Raw genomic sequence first — 21,572 nt, forward strand, 5'->3', positions numbered from 1 at the left:
CACAGTGGTAGAATTCTCGCCTGCCACGCGGGAGGCCCGGGTTCGATTCCCGGCCAATGCAGTGCATAATTATTATGAATTCATAAAACGCAACTTAAACACAGTGTGTGAATGGTCACATCTCATGGAACATCAAACTGAGCGGGCGAACCTAACTTAACAGATCGTCTGAAATAAATAGTTCTTGATGACAGTGATTTCACTTTTCGTAAGGTGACCTCAAAACTCCCTTCAGAAGTGGGACTCAAACCCACACTTCCAGACGAGACTGCGACCTGATCGCAGCACCTTAGAGCGGCCATCCTGACACAAACTAAAAAGTGTACCAGAGTGAATAGTGTGTTCAATTTCGTTAAACTTGTCAAGTTATCAATGGCCTCGTCTTGCCCACAGACACCTCATGCATCTCAAATAACGCCAGGTTGAATGTGTTCGGCACTGTGGGTAAATATCCCTAACTCCCCGTCGGGGAATTGAACCCCGTTCTCCCGCGTGACAGGCGGGGATACTGACCACTATACTAACGAGGAGCACAGTAAAAACCAATTCCTCAACACGTCCAAGAACTTTGACGTCTACAGGTGGAAACGTGAGTCTGACCAATTCATTTCTGGGGGCACAACTTCTTGAGCAAACAAGCGTTGGTGTTTCATTGGTAGAATTACCTGTCATGCATGAAGCCCTGGTCTGCAACATTGGAAAGTATCTGGGCTGCATTGTAGTGCACCTGCTGCTGAATCTCTGGCTGATTGCAGGCAAAGGTATAAGGCTGGGTCATTTGCGTGACCAAAACAAATTGGCTCTTTTCGTTCGGACTGAGTTAAACCAAGAATCTTCACATTCCTGGTTTCATGCATGGCCAATGGATACTGACCACTGTACTAATGAGGGGCTGTGGTGTTCTAGTATTTCTTAAAGTGAGCAAGCACTATGTGTCCTGCAGGTGGAAATGTGTCTCGAGAGGATTTTGTGAGCCAAAGTGGGACTAAAAGCGAGCATTGGTGGTTCAGTGGTAGAATTCTCGCCTGCCACGCGGGTGGCCCGGGTTCGATTCCCGGCCAATGCAGTGCATAATTATTATGAATTCATAAAACGCAACTTAAACACAGTGTGTGAATGGTCACATCTCATGGAACATCAAACTGAGCGGGCAAACCTAACTTAACAGATCGTCTGAAATAAATAGTTCTTGACGACAGTGATTTCACTTTTCGTAAGGTGACCTCAAAACTCCCTTCAGAAGTGGGACTCAAACCCACACTTCCAGACGAGACTGCGACCTGATCGCAGCACCTTAGACCGGCCATCCTGACACAAACTAAAAAGTGTACCAGAGTGAATAGTGGGTTCAATTTCGTTAAACTTGTCAAGTTATCAATGGCCTCGTCTTGCCCACAGACACCTCATGCATCTCAAATAACGCCAGGTTGAATGTGTTCGGCACTGTGGGTAAAATTCCCTTACTCCCCGTCGGGGAATTGAACCCCGGTCTCCCGCGTGACAGGCGGGGATACTGACCACTATACTAACGAGGAACTATGTGCATTTACGTTCCTCAACACGTCCAAGAACTTTGAAGACTACAGGTGGAAACGTGAGTCTGACCAATTCATTTCTGGGGGCACATTTTCTTGAGCTAACAAGCGTTGGTGTTTCATTGGTAGAATTACCTGTCATGCATGAAGCCCTGGTCTGCAACATTGGAAAGTATCTGGGCTGCATTGTAGTGCACCTGCTGCTGAATCTCTGGCTGATTGCAGGCAAAGGTATAAGGCTGGGTCATTTGCGTGACCAAAACAAATTGGCTCTTTTCGTTCGGACTGAGTTAAACCAAGAATCTTCACATTCCTGGTTTCATGCATGGCCAATGGATACTGACCACTGTACTAATGAGGGGCTGTGGTGTTCTAGTATTTCTTAAAGTGAGCAAGCACTATGAGTCCTGCAGGTGGAAATGTGTCTCGAGAGGATTTTGTGAGCCAAACTGGGACCAAAAGCGAGCATTGGTGGTTCAGTGGTAGAATTCTCGCCTGCCACGCGGGAGGCCCGGGTTCGATTCCCGGCCAATGCAGTGCATAATTATTATGAATTCATAAAACGCAACTTAAACACAGTGTGTGAATGGTCACATCTCATGGAACATCAAACTGAGCGGGCGAACCTAACTTAACAGATCGTCTGAAATAAATAGTTCTTGATGACAGTGATTTCACTTTTCGTAAGGTGACCTCAAAACTCCCTTCAGAAGTGGGACTCAAACCCACACTTCCAGACGAGACTGCGACCTGATCGCAGCACCTTAGACCGGCCATCCTGACACAAACTAAAAAGTGTCCCAGAGTGAATAGTGGGTGCAATTTCGTTAAACTTGTCAAGTTATCAATGGCCTCGTCTTGCCCACAGACACCTCATGCATCACAAATAACGCCAGGTTGAATGTGTTCGGCACTGTGGGTAAAATTCCCTTACTCCCCGTCTGGGAATTGAACCCCGGTCTCCCGCGTGACAGGCGGGGATACTGACCACTATACTAACGAGGAACTATGTGCATTTACGTTCCTCAACACGTCCAAGAACTTTGAAGACTACAGGTGGAAACGTGAGTCTGACCAATTCATTTCTGGGGGCACATTTTCTTGAGCTAACAAGCGTTGGTGTTTCATTGGTAGAATTACCTGTCATGCATGAAGCCCTGGTCTGCAACATTGGAAAGTATCTGGGCTGCATTGTAGTGCACCTGCTGCTGAATCTCTGGCTGATTGCAGGCAAAGGTATAAGGCTGGGTCATTTGCGTGACCAAAACAAATTGGCTCTTTTCGTTCGGACTGAGTTAAACCAAGAATCTTCACATTCCTGGTTTCATGCATGGCCAATGGATACTGACCACTGTACTAATGAGGGGCTGTGGTGTTCTAGTATTTCTTAAAGTGAGCAAGCACTATGAGTCCTGCAGGTGGAAATGTGTCTCGAGAGGATTTTGTGAGCCAAAGTGGGACTAAAAGGGAGCATTGGTGGTTCAGTGGTAGAATTCTCTCCTGCCACGCGGGAGGCCCGGGTTCGATTCCCGGCCAATGCAGTGCATAATTATTATGAATTCATAAAACGCAACTTAAACACAGTGTGTGAATGGTCACATCTCATGGAACATCAAACTGAGCGGGCGAACCTAACTTAACAGATCGTCTGAAATAAATAGTTCTTGATGACAGTGATTTCACTTTTCGTAAGGTGACCTCAAAACTCCCTTCAGAAGTGGGACTCAAACCCACACTTCCAGACGAGACTGCGACCTGATCGCAGCACCTTAGACCGGCCATCCTGACACAAACTAAAAAGTGTACCAGAGTGAATAGTGGGTTCAATTTCGTTAAACTTGTCAAGTTATCAATGGCCTCATCTTGCCCACAGACACCTCATGCATCTCAAATAACGCCAGGTTGAATGTGTTCGGCACTGTGGGTAAAAATCCCTAACTCCCCGTCGGGGAATTGAACCCCGTTCTCCCGCGTGACAGGCGGGGATACTGACCACTATACTAACGAGGAGCACTGTAAAATCCAATTCCTCAACACGTCCAAGAACTTTGACGTCTACAGGTGGAAACGTGAGTCTGACCAATTCATTTCTGGGGGCACAACTTCTTGAGCTAACAAGCGTTGGTGTTTCATTGGTAGAATTACCTGTCATGCATGAAGCCCTGGTCTGCAACATTGGAAAGTATCTGGGCTGCATTGTAGTGCACCTGCTGCTGAATCTCTGGCTGATTGCAGGCAAAGGTATAAGGCTGGGTCATTTGCGTGACCAAAACAAATTGGCTCTTTTCGTTCGGACTGAGTTAAACCAAGAATCTTCACATTCCTGGTTTCATGCATGGCCAATGGATACTGACCACTGTACTAATGAGGGGCTGTGGTGTTCTAGTATTTCTTAAAGTGAGCAAGCACTATGAGTCCTGCAGGTGGAAATGTGTCTTGAGAGGATTTTGTGAGCCAAAGTGGGACTAAAAGCGAGCATTGGTGGTTCAGTGGTAGAATTCTCGCCTGCCACGCGGGAGGCCCGGGTTCGATTCCCGGCCAATGCAGTGCATAATTATTATGAATTCTTAAAACGCAACTTAAACACAGTGTGTGAATGGTCACATCTCATGGAACATCAAACTGAGCGGGCGAACCTAACTTAACAGATCGTCTGAAATAAATAGTTCTTGATGACAGTGATTTCACTTTTCGTAAGGTGACCTCAAAACTCCCTTCAGAAGTGGGACTCAAACCCACACTTCCAGACGAGACTGCGACCTGATCGCAGCACCTTAGACCGGCCATCCTGACACAAACTAAAAAGTGTACCAGAGTGAATAGTGGGTTCAATTTCGTTAAACTTGTCAAGTTATCAATGGCCTCGTCTTTCCCACAGACACCTCATGCATCTCAAATAACGCCAGGTTGAATGTGTTCGGCACTGTGGGTAAAAATCCCTAACTCCCCGTCGGGGAATTGAACCCCGTTCTCCCGCGTGACAGGCGGGGATACTGACCACTATACTAACGAGGAGCACTGTAAAATCCAATTCCTCAACACGTCCAAGAACTTTGACGTCTACAGGTGGAAACGTGAGTCTGACCAATTCATTTCTGGGGGCACAACTTCTTGAGCTAACAAGCGTTGGTGTTTCATTGGTAGAATTACCTGTCATGCATGAAGCCCTGGTCTGCAACATTGGAAAGTATCTGGGCTGCATTGTAGTGCACCTGCTGCTGAATCTCTGGCTGATTGCAGGCAAAGGTATAAGGCTGGGTCATTTGCGTGACCAAAACAAATTGGCTCTTTTCGTTCGGACTGAGTTAAACCAAGAATCTTCACATTCCTGGTTTCATGCATGGCCAATGGATACTGAGCACTGTACTAATGAGGGGCTGTGGTGTTCTAGTATTTCTTAAAGTGAGCAAGCACTATGAGTCCTGCAGGTGGAAATGTGTCTCGAGAGGATTTTGTGAGCCAAAGTGACACTATAAGCGAGCTTTGGTGGTTCAGTGGTAGAATTCTTGCCTGCCACGCGGGAGGACCGGGTTTGATTCCCGGCCAATGCAGTGCATAATTATTATGAATTCTTAAAACGCAACTTAAACACAGTGTGTGAATGGTCACATCTCACGGAACATCAAACTGAGCGGGCGAACCTAACTTAACAGATCGTCTGAAATAAATAGTTCTTGACGACAGTGATTTCACTTTTCGTAAGGTGACCTCAAAACTCCCTTCAGAAGTGGGACTCAAACCCACACTTCCAGACGAGACTGTGACCTGATCGCAGCACCTTAGACCGGCCATCCTGACACAAACTAAAAAGTGTCCCAGAGTGAATAGTGGGTGCAATTTCGTTAAACTTGTCAAGTTATCAATGGCCTCGTCTTGCCCACAGACACCTCATGCATCTCAAATAACGCCAGGTTGAATGTGTTCGGCACTGTGGGTAAAATTCCCTTACTCCCCGTCGGGGAATTGAACCCCAGTCTCCCGCGTGACAGGCTGGGATACTGACCACTATTCTAACGAGGAACTCCGTGAATATACGTTCCTCAACACGTCCAAGAACTTTGACGTCTACAGGTGGAAACGTGAGTCTGACCAATTCATTTCTGGGGGCACAAATTCTTGAGCTAACAAGCGTTGGTGTTTCATTGGTAGAATTACCTGTCATGCATGAAGCCCTGGTCTGCAACATTGGAAAGTATCTGGGCTGCATTGTAGTGCACCTGCTGCTGAATCTCTGGCTGATTGCAGGCAAAGGTATAAGGCTGGGTCATTTGCGTGACCAAAATAAATTGGCTCTTTTCGTTCCTTTCCTCGTCTTGCCCACAGTGGTAGAATTCTCGCCTGCCACGCGGGAGGCCCGGGTTCGATTCCCGGCCAATGCAGTGCATAATTATTATGAATTCATAAAACGCAACTTAAACACAGTGTGTGAATGGTCACATCTCATGGAACATCAAACTGAGCGGGCGAACCTAACTTAACAGATCGTCTGAAATAAATAGTTCTTGATGACAGTGATTTCACTTTTCGTAAGGTGACCTCAAAACTCCCTTCAGAAGTGGGACTCAAACCCACACTTCCAGACGAGACTGTGACCTGATCGCAGCACCTTAGACCGGCCATCCTGACACAAACTAAAAAGTGTCCCAGAGTGAATAGTGGGTGCAATTTCGTTAAACTTGTCAAGTTATCTATGGCCTCGTCTTGCCCACAGACACCTCATATAACGCCAGGTTGAATGTGTTCGGCACTGTGGGTAAAAATCCCTTACTCCCCGTCGGGGAATTGAACCCCGGTCTCCCGCGTGACAGGCGGGGATACTGACCACTATACTAACGAGGAACTCTGTGTATATACGTTCCTCAACACGTCCAAGAACTTTGAAGACTACGGGTGGAAACGTGAGTCTGACCAATTCATTTCTGGGGGCACATTTTCTTGAGCTAACAAGCGTTGGTGTTTCATTGGTAGAATTACCTGTCATGCATGAAGCCCTGGTCTGCAACATTGGAAAGTATCTGGGCTGCATTGTAGTGCACCTGCTGCTGAATCTCTGGCTGATTGCAGGCAAAGGTATAAGGCTGGGTCATTTGCATGACCAAAATAAATTGGCTCTTTTCGTTCGGACTGAGTTAAACCAAGAATCTTCACATTCCTGGTTTCATGCATGGCCAATGGATACTGAGCACTGTACTAATGAGGGGCTGTGGTGTTCTAGTATTTCTTAAAGTGAGCAAGCACTATGAGTCCTGCAGGTGGAAATGTGTCTCGAGAGGATTTTGTGAGCCAAAGTGACACTATAAGCGAGCTTTGTTGGTTCAGTGGTAGAATTCTTGCCTGCCACGCGGGAGGACCGGGTTTGATTCCCGGCCAATGCAGTGCATAATTATTATGAATTCTTAAAACGCAACTTAAACACAGTGTGTGAATGGTCACATCTCACGGAACATCAAACTGAGCGGGCGAACCTAACTTAACAGATCGTCTGTAATAAATAGTTCTTGACGACAGTGATTTCACTTTTCGTAAGGTGACCTCAAAACTCCCTTCAGAAGTGGGACTCAAACCCACACTTCCAGACGAGACTGTGACCTGATCGCAGCACCTTAGACCGGCCATCCTGACACAAACTAAAAAGTGTCCCAGAGTGAATAGTGGGTGCAATTTCGTTAAACTTGTCAAGTTATCAATGGCCTCGTCTTGCCCACAGACACCTCATGCATCTCAAATAACGCCAGGTTGAATGTGTTCGGCACTGTGGGTAAAATTCCCTTACTCCCCGTCGGGGAATTGAACCCCGGTCTCCCGCGTGACAGGCGGGGATACTGACCACTATACTAACGAGGAACAATGTGCATTTACGTTCCTCAACACGTCCAAGAACTTTGAAGACTACGGGTGGAAACGTGAGTCTGACCAATTCATTTCTGGGGGCACATTTTCTTGAGCTAACAAGCGTTGGTGTTTCATTGGTAGAATTACCTGTCATGCATGAAGCCCTGGTCTGCAACATTGGAAAGTATCTGGGCTGCATTGTAGTGCACCTGCTGCTGAATCTCTGGCTGATTGCAGGCAAAGGTATAAGGCTGGGTCATTTGCATGACCAAAATAAATTGGCTCTTTTCGTTCGGACTGAGTTAAACCAAGAATCTTCACATTCCTGGTTTCATGCATGGCCAATGGATACTGAGCACTGTACTAATGAGGGGCTGTGGTGTTCTAGTATTTCTTAAAGTGAGCAAGCACTATGAGTCCTGCAGGTGGAAATGTGTCTCGAGAGGATTTTGTGAGCCAAAGTGACACTATAAGCGAGCTTTGGTGGTTCAGTGGTAGAATTCTTGCCTGCCACGCGGGAGGACCGGGTTTGATTCCCGGCAAATGCAGTGCATAATTATTATGAATTCTTAAAACGCAACTTAAACACAGTGTGTGAATGGTCACATCTCACGGAACATCAAACTGAGCGGGCGAACCTAACTTAACGGATCGTCTGAAATAAATAGTTCTTGACGACAGTGATTTCACTTTTCGTAAGGTGACCTCAAAACTCCCTTCAGAAGTGGGACTCAAACCCACACTTCCAGACGAGACTGTGACCTGATCGCAGCACCTTAGACCGGCCATCCTGACACAAACTAAAACGTGTCCCAGAGTGAATAGTGGGTGCAATTTCGTTAAACTTGTCAAGTTATCAATGGCCTCGTCTTGCCCACAGACACCTCATGCATCTCAAATAACGCCAGGTTGAATGTGTTCGGCACTGTGGGTAAAATTCCCTTACTCCCCGTCGGGGAATTGAACCCCGGTCACCCGCGTGACAGGCAGGGATACTGACCACTATACTAACGAGGAACTATGTGCATTTACGTTCCTCAACACGTCCAAGAACTTTGAAGACTACAGGTGGAAACGTGAGTCTGACCAATTCATTTCTGGGGGCACATTTTCTTGAGCTAACAAGCGTTGGTGTTTCATTGGTAGAATTACCTGTCATGCATGAAGCCCTGGTCTGCAACATTGGAAAGTATCTGGGCTGCATTGTAGTGCACCTGCTGCTGAATCTCTGGCTGATTGCAGGCAAAGGTATAAGGCTGGGTCATTTGCGTGACCAAAACAAATTGGCTCTTTTCGTTCGGACTGAGTTAAACCAAGAATCTTCACATTCCTGGTTTCATGCATGGCCAATGGATACTGACCACTGTACTAATGAGGGGCTGTGGTGTTCTAGTATTTCTTAAAGTGAGCAAGCACTATTAGTCCTGCAGGTGGAAATGTGTCTCGAGAGGATTTTGTGAGCCAAAGTGGGACTAAAAGGGAGCATTGGTGGTTCAGTGGTAGAATTCTCGCCTGCCACGCGGGAGGCCCGGGTTCGATTCCCGGCCAATGCAGTGCATAATTATTATGAATTCATAAAACGCAACTTAAACACAGTGTGTGAATGGTCACATCTCATGGAACATCAAACTGAGCGGGCAAACCTAACTTAACAGATCGTCTGAAATAAATAGTTCTTGATGACAGTGATTTCACTTTTCGTAAGGTGACCTCAAAACTCCCTTCAGAAGTGGGACTCAAACCCACACTTCCAGACGAGACTGCGACCTGATCGCAGCACCTTAGACCGGCCATCCTGACACAAACTAAAAAGTGTCCCAGAGTGAATAGTGGGTGCAATTTCGTTAAACTTGTCAAGTTATCAATGGCCTCGTCTTGCCCACAGACACCTCATGCATCACAAATAACGCCAGGTTGAATGTGTTCGGCACTGTGGGTAAAATTCCCTTACTCCCCGTCTGGGAATTGAACCCCGGTCTCCCGCGTGACAGGCTGGGATACTGACCCCTAATCTAACGAGGAACTCCGTGAATACACGTTCCTCAACACGTACAAGAACTTTGAAGACTACAGGTGGAATCGTGAGTCTGACGAATTCATTTCTGGGGGCACAACTTCTTGAGCTAACAAGCGTTGGTGTTTCATTGGTAGAATTACCTGTCATGCATGAAGCCCTGGTCTGCAACATTGGAAAGTATCTGGGCTGCATTGTAGTACACCTGCTGCTGAATCTCTGGCTGATTGCAGGCAAAGGTATAAGGCTGGGTCATTTGCGTGACCAAAATAAATTGGCTCTTTTCGTTCGGACTGAGTTAAACAAAGAATCTTCACATTCCTGGTTTCATGCATGGCCAATGGATACTGACCACTGTACTAATGAGGGGCTGTGGTGTTCTAGTATTTCTTATAGTGAGCAAGCACTATGAGTCCTGCAGGTGGAAATGTGTCTTGAGAGGATTTTGTGAGCCAAAGTGGGACTAAAAGCGAGCATTGGTGGTTCAGTGGTAGAATTCTTGCCTGCCACGCGGGTGGCCCGGGTTCGATTCCCGGCCAATGCAGTGCATAATTATTATGAATTCTTAAAACGCAACTTAAACACAGTGTGTGAATGGTCACATCTCATGGAACATCAAACTGAGCGGGCGAACCTAACTTAACAGATCGTCTGAAATGAATAGTTCTTGACGACAGTGATTTCACTTTTCGTAAGGTGACCTCAAAACTCCCTTCAGAAGTGGGACTCAAACCCACACTTCCAGACGAGACTGTGACCTGATCGCAGCACCTTAGACCGGCCATCCTGACACAAACTAAAAAGTGTCCCAGAGTGAATAGTGGGTGCAATTTCGTTAAACTTGTCAAGTTATCAATGGCCTCGTCTTGCCCACAGACACCTCATGCATCTCAAATAACGCCAGGTTGAATGTGTTCGGCACTGTGGGTAAAATTCCCTTACTCCCCATCGGGGAATTGAACCCCTGTCTCCCGCGTGACAGGCTGGGATACTGACTACTATTCTAACGATGAACTCCGTGAATATACGTTCCTCAACACGTCCAAGAACTTTGACGTCTACAGGTGGAAACGTGAGTCTGACCAATTCATTTCTGGGGGCACAAATTCTTGAGCTAACAAGCGTTGGTGTTTCATTGGTAGAATTACCTGTCATGCATGAAGCCCTGGTCTGCAACATTGGAAAGTATCTGGGCTGCATTGTAGTGCACCTGCTGCTGAATCTCTGGCTGATTGCAGGCAAAGGTATAAGGCTGGGTCATTTGCGTGACCAAAATAAATTGGCTCTTTTCGTTCCTTTCCTCGTCTTGCCCACAGTGGTAGAATTCTCGCCGGCCACGCGGGAGGCCCGGGTTCGATTCCCGGCCAATGCAGTGCATAATTATTATGAATTCATAAAACGCAACTTAAACACAGTGTGTGAATGGTCACATCTCATGGAACATCAAACTGAGCGGGCGAACCTAACTTAACAGATCGTCTGAAATAAATAGTTCTTGATGACAGTGATTTCACTTTTCGTAAGGTGACCTCAAAACTCCCTTCAGAAGTGGGACTCAAACCCACACTTCCAGACGAGACTGCGACCTGATCGCAGCACCTTAGAGCGGCCATCCTGACACAAACTAAAAAGTGTACCAGAGTGAATAGTGTGTTCAATTTCGTTAAACTTGTCAAGTTATCAATGGCCTCGTCTTGCCCACAGACACCTCATGCATCTCAAATAACGCCAGGTTGAATGTGTTCGGCACTGTGGGTAAATATCCCTAACTCCCCGTCGGGGAATTGAACCCCGTTCTCCCGCGTGACAGGCGGGGATACTGACCACTATACTAACGAGGAGCACAGTAAAATCCAATTCCTCAACACGTCCAAGAACTTTGACGTCTACAGGTGGAAACGTGAGTCTGACCAATTCATTTCTGGGGGCACAACTTCTTGAGCAAACAAGCGTTGGTGTTTCATTGGTAGAATTACCTGTCATGCATGAAGCCCTGGTCTGCAACATTGGAAAGTATCTGGGCTGCATTGTAGTGCACCTGCTGCTGAATCTCTGGCTGATTGCAGGCAAAGGTTTAAGGCTGGGTCATTTGCGTGACCAAAACAAATTGGCTCTTTTCGTTCGGACTGAGTTAAACCAAGAATCTTCACATTCCTGGTTTCATGCATGGCCAATGGATACTGACCACTGTACTAATGAGGGGCTGTGGTGTTCTAGTATTTCTTAAAGTGAGCAAGCACTATGAGTCCTGCAGGTGGAAATGTGTCTCGAGAGGATTTTGTGAGCCAAAGTGGGACTAAAAGCGAGCATTGGAGGTTCAGTGGTAGAATTCTCGCCTGCCACGCGGGTGGCCCGGGTTCGATTCCCGGCCAATGCAGTGCATAATTATTATGAATTCATAAAACGCAACTTAAACACAGTGTGTGAATGGTCACATCTCATGGAACATCAAACTGAGCGGGCAAACCTAACTTAACAGATCGTCTGAAATAAATAGTTCTTGACGACAGTGATTTCACTTTTCGTAAGGTGACCTCAAAACTCCCTTCAGAAGTGGGACTCAAACCCACACTTCCAGACGAGACTGCGACCTGATCGCAGCACCTTAGACCGGCCATCCTGACACAAACTAAAAAGTGTACCAGAGTGAATAGTGGGTTCAATTTCGTTAAACTTGTCAAGTTATCAATGGCCTCGTCTTGCCCACAGACACCTCATGCATCTCAAATAACGCCAGGTTGAATGTGTTCGGCACTGTGGGTAAAAATCTCTAACTCCCCGTCAGGGAATTGAACCCCGTTCTCCCGCGTGACAGGCGGGGATACTGACCACTATACTAACGAGGAGCACTGTATATTCCAATTCCTCAACACGTCCAAGAACTTTGACGTCTACAGGTGGAAACGTGAGTCTGACCAATTCATTTCTGGGGGCACAACTTCTTGAGCTAACAAGCGTTGGTGTTTCATTGGTAGAATTACCTGTCATGCATGAAGCCCTGGTCTGCAACATTGGAAAGTATCTGGGCTGCATTGTAGTGCACCTGCTGCTGAATCTCTGGCTGATTGCAGGCAAAGGTATAAGGCTGGGTCATTTGCGTGACCAAAACAAATTGGCTCTTTTCGTTCGGACTGAGTTAAACCAAGAATCTTCACATTCCTGGTTTCATGCATGGCCAATGGATACTGACCACTGTACTAATGAGGGGCTGTGGTGTTCAAGTATTTCTTAAAGTGAGCAAGCACTATGAGTCCTGCAGGTGGAAATGTGTCTTGAGAGGATTTTGTGAGCCAAAGTGGGTCTAAAAGCGTGCATTGGTGGTTCAATGGTAGAATTCTCGCCTGCCTCGCGCGAGGCCAGGGTTCGATTCCCGGCCAATGCAGTGCATCATTATTATGAATTCTTATAACGCAACTTTAACACAGTGTGTGAATGGTCACATCTCATGGAACATCAAACTGAGCGGGCGAACCTAACTTAACAGATCGTCTGAAATAAATAGTTCTTGATGACAGTGATTTCACTTTTCGTAAGGTGACCTCAAAACTCCCTTCAGAAGTGGGACTCAAACCCACACTTCCAGACGAGACTGTGACCTGATCGCAGCACCTTAGAACGGCCATCCTGACACAAACTAAAAAGTGTCCCAGAGTGAATAGTGGGTGCAATTTCGTTAAACTTGTCAAGTTATCAATGGCCTCGTCTTGCCCACAGACACCTCATGCATCTCAAATAACGCCAGGTTGAATGTGTTCGGCACTGTGGGTAAAATTCCCTAACTCCCCGTCGGGGAATTGAACCCCGGTCTCCCGCGTGACGGGCGGGGATACTGACCACTATACTAACGAGGAACTCTGTGAATATACGTTCCTCAACACGTCCAAGAACTTTGAAGACTACCGGTGGAAACGTGAGTCTGACCAATTCATTTCTGGGGGCACAACTTCTTGAGCTAACAAGCGTTGGTGTTTCATTGGTAGAATTACCTGTCATGCATGAAGCCCTGGTCTGCAACATTGGAAAGTATCTGGGCTAAATTGTAGTGCACCTGCTGCTGAATCTCTGGCTGATTGCAGGCAAAGGTATAAGGCTGGGTCATTTGCGTGACCAAAATAAATTGGCTCTTTTCGTTCCTTTCCTCGTCTTGCCCACAGTGGTAGAATTCTCGCCTGCCACGCGGGAGGCCCGGGTTCGATTCCCGGCCAATGCAGTGCATAATTATTATGAATTCATAAAACGCAACTTAAACACAGTGTGTGAATGGTCACATCTCATGGAACATCAAACTGAGCGGGCGAACCTAACTTAACAGATCGTCTGAAATAAATAGTTCTTGATGACAGTGATTTCACTTTTCGTAAGGTGACCTCAAAACTCCCTTCAGAAGTGGGACTCAAACCCACACTTCCAGACGAGACTGCGACCTGATCGCAGCACCTTAGACCGGCCATCCTGACACAAACTAAAAAGTGTACCAGAGTGAATAGTGGGTTCAATTTCGTTAAACTTGTCAAGTTATCAATGGCCTCGTCTTGCCCACAGACACCTCATGCATCTCAAATAACGCCAGGTTGAATGTGTTCGGCACTGTGGGTAAAAATCCCTAACTCCCCGTCGGGGAATTGAACCCCGTTCTCCCGCGTGACAGGCGGGGATACTGACCACTATACTAACGAGGAGCACTGTAAAATCCAATTCCTCAACACGTCCAAGAACTTTGACGTCTACAGGTGGAAACGTGAGTCTGACCAATTCATTTCTGGGGGCACAACTTCTTGAGCTAACAAGCGTTGGTGTTTCATTGGTAGAATTACCTGTCATGCATGAAGCCCTGGTCTGCAACATTGGAAAGTATCTGGGCTGCATTGTAGTGCACCTGCTGCTGAATCTCTGGCTGATTGCAGGCAAAGGTATAAGGCTGGGTCATTTGCGTGACCAAAACAAATTGGCTCTTTTCGTTCGGACTGAGTTAAACCAAGAATCTTCACATTCCTGGTTTCATGCATGGCCAATGGATACTGAGCACTGTACTAATGAGGGGCTGTGGTGTTCTAGTATTTCTTAAAGTGAGCAAGCACTATGAGTCCTGCAGGTGGAAATGTGTCTCGAGAGGATTTTGTGAGCCAAAGTGACACTATAAGCGAGCTTTGGTGGTTCAGTGGTAGAATTCTTGCCTGCCACGCGGGAGGACCGGGTTTGATTCCCGGCCAATGCAGTGCATAATTATTATGAATTCTTAAAACGCAACTTAAACACAGTGTGTGAATGGTCACATCTCACGGAACATCAAACTGAGCGGGCGAACCTAACTTAACAGATCGTCTGAAATAAATAGTTCTTGACGACAGTGATTTCACTTTTCGTAAGGTGACCTCAAAACTCCCTTCAGAAGTGGGACTCAAACCCACACTTCCAGACGAGACTGTGACCTGATCGCAGCACCTTAGACCGGCCATCCTGACACAAACTAAAAAGTGTCCCAGAGTGAATAGTGGGTGCAATTTCGTTAAACTTGTCAAGTTATCAATGGCCTCGTCTTGCCCACAGACACCTCATGCATCTCAAATAACGCCAGGTTGAATGTGTTCGGCACTGTGGGTAAAATTCCCTTACTCCCCGTCAGGGAATTGAACCCCAGTCTCCCGCGTGACAGGCTGGGATACTGACCACTATTCTAACGAGGAACTCCGTGAATATACGTTCCTCAACACGTCCAAGAACTTTGACGTCTACAGGTGGAAACGTGAGTCCGACCAATTCATTTCTGGGGGCACAAATTCTTGAGCTAACAAGCGTTGGTGTTTCATTGGTAGAATTACCTGTCATGCATGAAGCCCTGGTCTGCAACATTGGAAAGTATCTGGGCTGCATTGTAGTGCACCTGCTGCTGAATCTCTGGCTGATTGCAGGCAAAGGTATAAGGCTGGGTCATTTGCGTGACCAAAACAAATTGGCTCTTTTCGTTCGGACTGAGTTAAACCAAGAATCTTCACATTCCTGGTTTCATGCATGGCCAATGGATACTGACCACTGTACTAATGAGGGGCTGTGGTGTTCTAGTATTTCTTAAAGTGAGCAAGCACTATGAGTCCTGCAGGTGGAAATGTGTCTTGAGAGGATTTTGTGAGCCAAAGTGGGACTAAAAGCGAGCATTGGTGGTTCAGTGGTAGAATTCTCGCCTGCCACGCGGGAGGCCCGGGTTCGATTCCCGGCCAATGCAGTGCATAATAATTATGAATTCTTAAAACGCAACTTAAACACAGTGTGTGAATGGTCACATCTCATGGAACATCAAACTGAGCGGGCGAACCTAACTTAACAGATCGTCTGAAATAAATAGTTCTTGACGACAGTGATTTCACTTTTCGTAAGGTGACCTCAAAACTCCCTTCAGAAGTGGGACTCAAACCCACACTTCCAGACGAGACTGTGACCTGATCGCAGCACCTTAGACCGGCCATCCTGACACAAACTAAAAAGTGTCCCAGAGTGAATAGTGGGTGCAATTTCGTTAAACTTGTCAAGTTATCAATGGCCTCGTCTTGCCCACAGACACCTCATATAACGCCAGGTTGAATGTGTTCGGCACTGTGGGTAAAAATCCCTTACTCCCCGTCGGGGAATTGAACCCCGGTCTCCCGCGTGACAGGCGGGGATACTGACCACTATACTAACGAGGAACTCTGTGTATATACGTTCCTCAACACGTCCAAGAACTTTGAAGACTACGGGTGGAAACGTGAGTCTGACCAATTCATTTCTGGGGGCACATTTTCTTGAGCTAACAAGCGTTGGTGTTTCATTGGTAGAATTACCTGTCATGCATGAAGCCCTGGTCTGCAACATTGGAAAGTATCTGGGCTGCATTGTAGTGCACCTGCTGCTGAATCTCTGGCTGATTGCAGGCATAGGTATAAGGCTGGGTCATTTGCATGACCAAAATAAATTGGCTCTTTTCGTTCGGACTGAGTTAAACCAAGAATCTTCACATTCCTGGTTTCATGCATGGCCAATGGATACTGAGCGCTGTACTAATGAGGGGCTGTGGTGTTCTAGTATTTCTTAAAGTGAGCAAGCACTATGAGTCCTGCAGGTGGAAATGTGTCTCGAGAGGATTTTGTGAGCCAAAGTGACACTATAAGCGAGCTTTGGTGGTTCAGTGGTAGAATTCTTGCCTGCCACGCGGGAGGACCGGGTTTGATTCCCGGCCAATGCAGTGCATAATTATTATGAATTCTTAAAACGCAACTTAAACACAGTGTGTGAATGGTCACATCTCACGGAACATCAAACTGAGCGGGCGAACCTAACTTAACAGATCGTCTGTAATAAATAGTTCTTGACGACAGTGATTTCACTTTTCGTAAGGTGACCTCAAAACTCCCTTCAGAAGTGGGACTCAAACCCACACTTCCAGACGAGACTGTGACCTGATCGCAGCACCTTAGACCGGCCATCCTGACACAAACTAAAAAGTGTCCCAGAGTGAATAGTGGGTGCAATTTCGTTAAACTTGTCAAGTTATCAATGGCCTCGTCTTGCCCACAGACACCTCATGCATCTCAAATAACGCCAGGTTGAATGTGTTCGGCACTGTGGGTAAAATTCCCTTACTCCCCGTCGGGGAATTGAACCCCGGTCTCCCACGTGACAGGCGGGGATACTGACCACTATACTAACGAGGAACTATGTGCATTTACGTTCCTCAACACGTCCAAGAACTTTGAAGACTACGGGTGGAAACGTGAGTCTGACCAATTCATTTCTGGGGGCACATTTTCTTGAGCTAACAAGCGTTGGTGTTTCATTGGTAGAATTACCTGTCATGCATGAAGCCCTGGTCTGCAACATTGGAAAGTATCTGGGCTGCATTGTAGTGCACCTGCTGCTGAATCTCTGGCTGATTGCAGGCAAAGGTATAAGGCTGGGTCATTTGCATGACCAAAATAAATTGGCTCTTTTCGTTCGGACTGAGTTAAACCAAGAATCTTCACATTCCTGGCTTCATGCATGGCCAATGGATACTGAGCACTGTACTAATGAGGGGCTGTGGTGTTCTAGTATTTCTTAAAGTGAGCAAGCACTATGAGTCCTGCAGGTGGAAATGTGTCTCGAGAGGATTTTGTGAGCCAAAGTGACACTATAAGCGAGCTTTGGTGGTTCAGTGGTAGAATTCTTGCCTGCCACGCGGGAGGACCGGGTTTGATTCCCGGCCAATGCAGTGCATAATTATTATGAATTCTTAAAACGCAACTTAAACACAGTGTGTGAATGGTCACATCTCACGGAACATCAAACTGAGCGGGCGAACCTAACTTAACGGATCGTCTGAAATAAATAGTTCTTGACGACAGTGATTTCACTTTTCGTAAGGTGACCTCAAAACTCCCTTCAGAAGTGGGACTCAAACCCACACTTCCAGACGAGACTGTGACCTGATCGCAGCACCTTAGACCGGCCATCCTGACACAAACTAAAAAGTGTCCCAGAGTGAATAGTGGGTGCAATTTCGTTAAACTTGTCAAGTTATCAATGGCCTCGTCTTGCCCACAGACACCTCATGCATCTCAAATAACGCCAGGTTGAATGTGTTCGGCACTGTGGGTAAAATTCCCTTACTCCCCGTCGGGGAATTGAACCCCGGTCTCCCGCGTGACAGGCGGGGATACTGACCACTATACTAACGAGGAACTATGTGCATTTACGTTCCTCAACACGTCCAAGAACTTTGAAGACTACAGGTGGAAACGTGAGTCTGACCAATTCATTTCTGGGGGCACATTTTCTTGAGCTAACAAGCGTTGGTGTTTCATTGGTAGAATTACCTGTCATGCATGAATCCCTGGTCTGCAACATTGGAAAGTATCTGGGCTGCATTGTAGTGCACCTGCTGCTGAATCTCTGGCTGATTGCAGGCAAAGGTATAAGGCTGGGTCATTTGCGTGACCAAAACAAATTGGCTCTTTTCGTTCGGACTGAGTTAAACCAAGAATCTTCACATTCCTGGTTTCATGCATGGCCAATGGATACTGACCACTGTACTAATGAGGGGCTGTGGTGTTCTAGTATTTCTTAAAGTGAGCAAGCACTATGAGTCCTGCAGGTGGAAATGTGTCTCGAGAGGATTTTGTGAGCCAAAGTGGGACTAAAAGGGAGTATTGGTGGTTCAGTGGTAGAATTCTCGCCTGCCACGCGGGAGGCCCGGGTTCGATTCCCGGCCAATGCAGTGCATAATTATTATGAATTCATAAAACGCAACTTAAACACAGTGTGTGAATGGTCACATCTCATGGAACATCAAACTGAGCGGGCGAACCTAACTTAACAGATCGTCTGAAATAAATAGTTCTTGATGACAGTGATTTCACTTTTCGTAAGGTGACCTCAAAACTCCCTTCAGAAGTGGGACTCAAACCCACACTTCCAGACGAGACTGCGACCTGATCGCAGCACCTTAGACCGGCCATCCTGACACAAACTAAAAAGTGTACCAGAGTGAATAGTGGGTTCAATTTCGTTAAACTTGTCAAGTTATCAATGGCCTCATCTTGCCCACAGACACCTCATGCATCTCAAATAACGCCAGGTTGAATGTGTTCGGCACTGTGGGTAAAAATCCCTAACTCCCCGTCGGGGAATTGAACCCCGTTCTCCCGCGTGACAGGCGGGGATACTGACCACTATACTAACGAGGAGCACTGTAAAATCCAATTCCTCAACACGTCCAAGAACTTTGACGTCTACAGGTGGAAACGTGAGTCTGACCAATTCATTTCTGGGGGCACAACTTCTTGAGCTAACAAGCGTTGGTGTTTCATTGGTAGAATTACCTGTCATGCATGAAGCCCTGGTCTGCAACATTGGAAAGTATCTGGGCTGCATTGTAGTGCACCTGCTGCTGAATCTCTGGCTGATTGCAGGCAAAGGTATAAGGCTGGGTCATTTGCGTGACCAAAACAAATTGGCTCTTTTCGTTCGGACTGAGTTAAACCAAGAATCTTCACATTCCTGGTTTCATGCATGGCCAATGGATACTGACCACTGTACTAATGAGGGGCTGTGGTGTTCTAGTATTTCTTAAAGTGAGCAAGCACTATGAGTCCTGCAGGTGGAAATGTGTCTTGAGAGGATTTTGTGAGCCAAAGTGGGACTAAAAGCGAGCATTGGTGGTTCAGTGGTAGAATTCTCGCCTGCCACGCGGGAGGCCCGGGTTCGATTCCCGGCCAATGCAGTGCATAATAATTATGAATTCTTAAAACGCAACTTAAACACAGTGTGTGAATGGTCACATCTCATGGAACATCAAACTGAGCGGGCGAACCTAACTTAACAGATCGTCTGAAATAAATAGTTCTTGACGACAGTGATTTCACTTTTCGTAAGGTGACCTCAAAACTCCCTTCAGAAGTGGGACTCAAACCCACACTTCCAGACGAGACTGTGACCTGATCGCAGCACCTTAGACCGGCCATCCTGACACAAACTAAAAAGTGTCCCAGAGTGAATAGTGGGTGCAATTTCGTTAAACTTGTCAAGTTATCAATGGCCTCGTCTTGCCCACAGACACCTCATGCATCTCAAATAACGCCAGGTTGAATGTGTTCGGCACTGTGGGTAAAATTCCCTTACTCCCCGTCGGGGAATTGAACCCCGGTCTCCCGCGTGACAGGCGGGGATACTGACCACTATACTAACGAGGAACTATGTGCATTTAAGTTCCTCAACACGTCCAAGAACTTTGAAGACTACAGGTGGAAACGTGAGTCTGACCAATTCATTTCTGGGGGCACATTTTCTTGAGCTAACAAGCGTTGGTGTTTCATTGGTAGAATTACCTGTCATGCATGAAGCCCTGGTCTGCAACATTGGAAAGTATCTGGGCTGCATTGTAGTGCACCTGCTGCTGAATCTCTGGCTGATTGCAGGCAAAGGTATAAGGCTGGGTCATTTGCGTGACCAAAACAAATTGGCTCTTTTCGTTCGGACTGAGTTAAACCAAGAATCTTCACATTCCTGGTTTCATGCATGGCCAATGGATACTGACCACTGTACTAATGAGGGGCTGTGGTGTTCTAGTATTTCTTAAAGTGAGCAAGCACTATGAGTCCTGCAGGTGGAAATGTGTCTCGAGAGGATTTTGTGAGCCAAAGTGGGACTAAAAGGGAGCATTGGTGGTTCAGTGGTAGAATTCTCGCCTGCCACGCGGGAGGCCCGGGTTCGATTCCCGGCCAATGCAGTGCATAATTATTATGAATTCATAAAACGCAACTTAAACACAGTGTGTGAATGGTCACATCTCATGGAACATCAAACTGAGCGGGCGAACCTAACTTAACAGATCGTCTGAAATAAATAGTTCTTGATGACAGTGATTTCACTTTTCGTAAGGTGACCTCAAAACTCCCTTCAGAAGTGGGACTCAAACCCACACTTCCAGACGAGACTGCGACCTGATCGCAGCACCTTAGACCGGCCATCCTGACACAAACTAAAAAGTGTACCAGAGTGAATAGTGGGTTCAATTTCGTTAAACTTGTCAAGTTATCAATGGCCTCATCTTGCCCACAGACACCTCATGCATCTCAAATAACGCCAGGTTGAATGTGTTCGGCACTGTGGGTAAAAATCCCTAACTCCCCGTCGGGGAATTGAACCCCGTTCTCCCGCGTGACAGGCGGGGATACTGACCACTATACTAACGAGGAGCACTGTAAAATCGAATTCCTCAACACGTCCAAGAACTTTGACGTCTACAGGTGGAAACGTGAGTCTGACCAATTCATTTCTGGGGGCACAACTTCTTGAGCTAACAAGCGTTGGTGTTTCATTGGTAGAATTACCTGTCATGCATGAAGCCCTGGTCTGCAACATTGGAAAGTATCTGGGCTGCATTGTAGTGCACCTGCTGCTGAATCTCTGGCTGATTGCAGGCAAAGGTATAAGGCTGGGTCATTTGCGTGACCAAAACAAATTGGCTCTTTTCGTTCGGACTGAGTTAAACCAAGAATCTTCACATTCCTGGTTTCATGCATGGCCAATGGATACTGACCACTGTACTAATGAGGGGCTGTGGTGTTCTAGTATTTCTTAAAGTGAGCAAGCACTATGAGTCCTGCAGGTGGAAATGTGTCTCGAGAGGATTTTGTGAGCCAAAGTGGGACTAAAAGGGAGCATTGGTGGTTCAGTGGTAG

The 21,572-nt window shown here is 46.7% G+C and overlaps 6 non-coding genes across 6 annotated transcripts; all 6 read left to right on the forward strand.

The window, feature by feature from the left end:
* Positions 1-2,000: 2,000 nt before the first annotated feature.
* On the forward strand, positions 2,001-2,071 carry trnag-gcc (transfer RNA glycine (anticodon GCC)). The gene has a single exon. It is a non-coding gene; the product is annotated as a tRNA-Gly (tRNA).
* Positions 2,072-4,010: 1,939 nt separating this feature from the next.
* On the forward strand, positions 4,011-4,081 carry trnag-gcc (transfer RNA glycine (anticodon GCC)). Its single transcript has one exon. It is a non-coding gene; the product is annotated as a tRNA-Gly (tRNA).
* Positions 4,082-8,849: 4,768 nt separating this feature from the next.
* trnag-gcc (transfer RNA glycine (anticodon GCC)) lies at positions 8,850-8,920 on the forward strand. Its single transcript has one exon. It is a non-coding gene; the product is annotated as a tRNA-Gly (tRNA).
* Positions 8,921-15,530: 6,610 nt separating this feature from the next.
* On the forward strand, positions 15,531-15,601 carry trnag-gcc (transfer RNA glycine (anticodon GCC)). Its single transcript has one exon. It is a non-coding gene; the product is annotated as a tRNA-Gly (tRNA).
* Positions 15,602-19,541: 3,940 nt separating this feature from the next.
* trnag-gcc (transfer RNA glycine (anticodon GCC)) lies at positions 19,542-19,612 on the forward strand. Its single transcript has one exon. It is a non-coding gene; the product is annotated as a tRNA-Gly (tRNA).
* Positions 19,613-20,546: 934 nt separating this feature from the next.
* Positions 20,547-20,617, forward strand: trnag-gcc (transfer RNA glycine (anticodon GCC)). Its single transcript has one exon. It is a non-coding gene; the product is annotated as a tRNA-Gly (tRNA).
* Positions 20,618-21,572: the final 955 nt, after the last annotated feature.

Source organism: Gadus macrocephalus, chromosome 4, assembly GCF_031168955.1.
Source record: "Gadus macrocephalus chromosome 4, ASM3116895v1".
NCBI classification, from domain to species: Eukaryota; Metazoa; Chordata; class Actinopteri; order Gadiformes; family Gadidae; genus Gadus; species Gadus macrocephalus.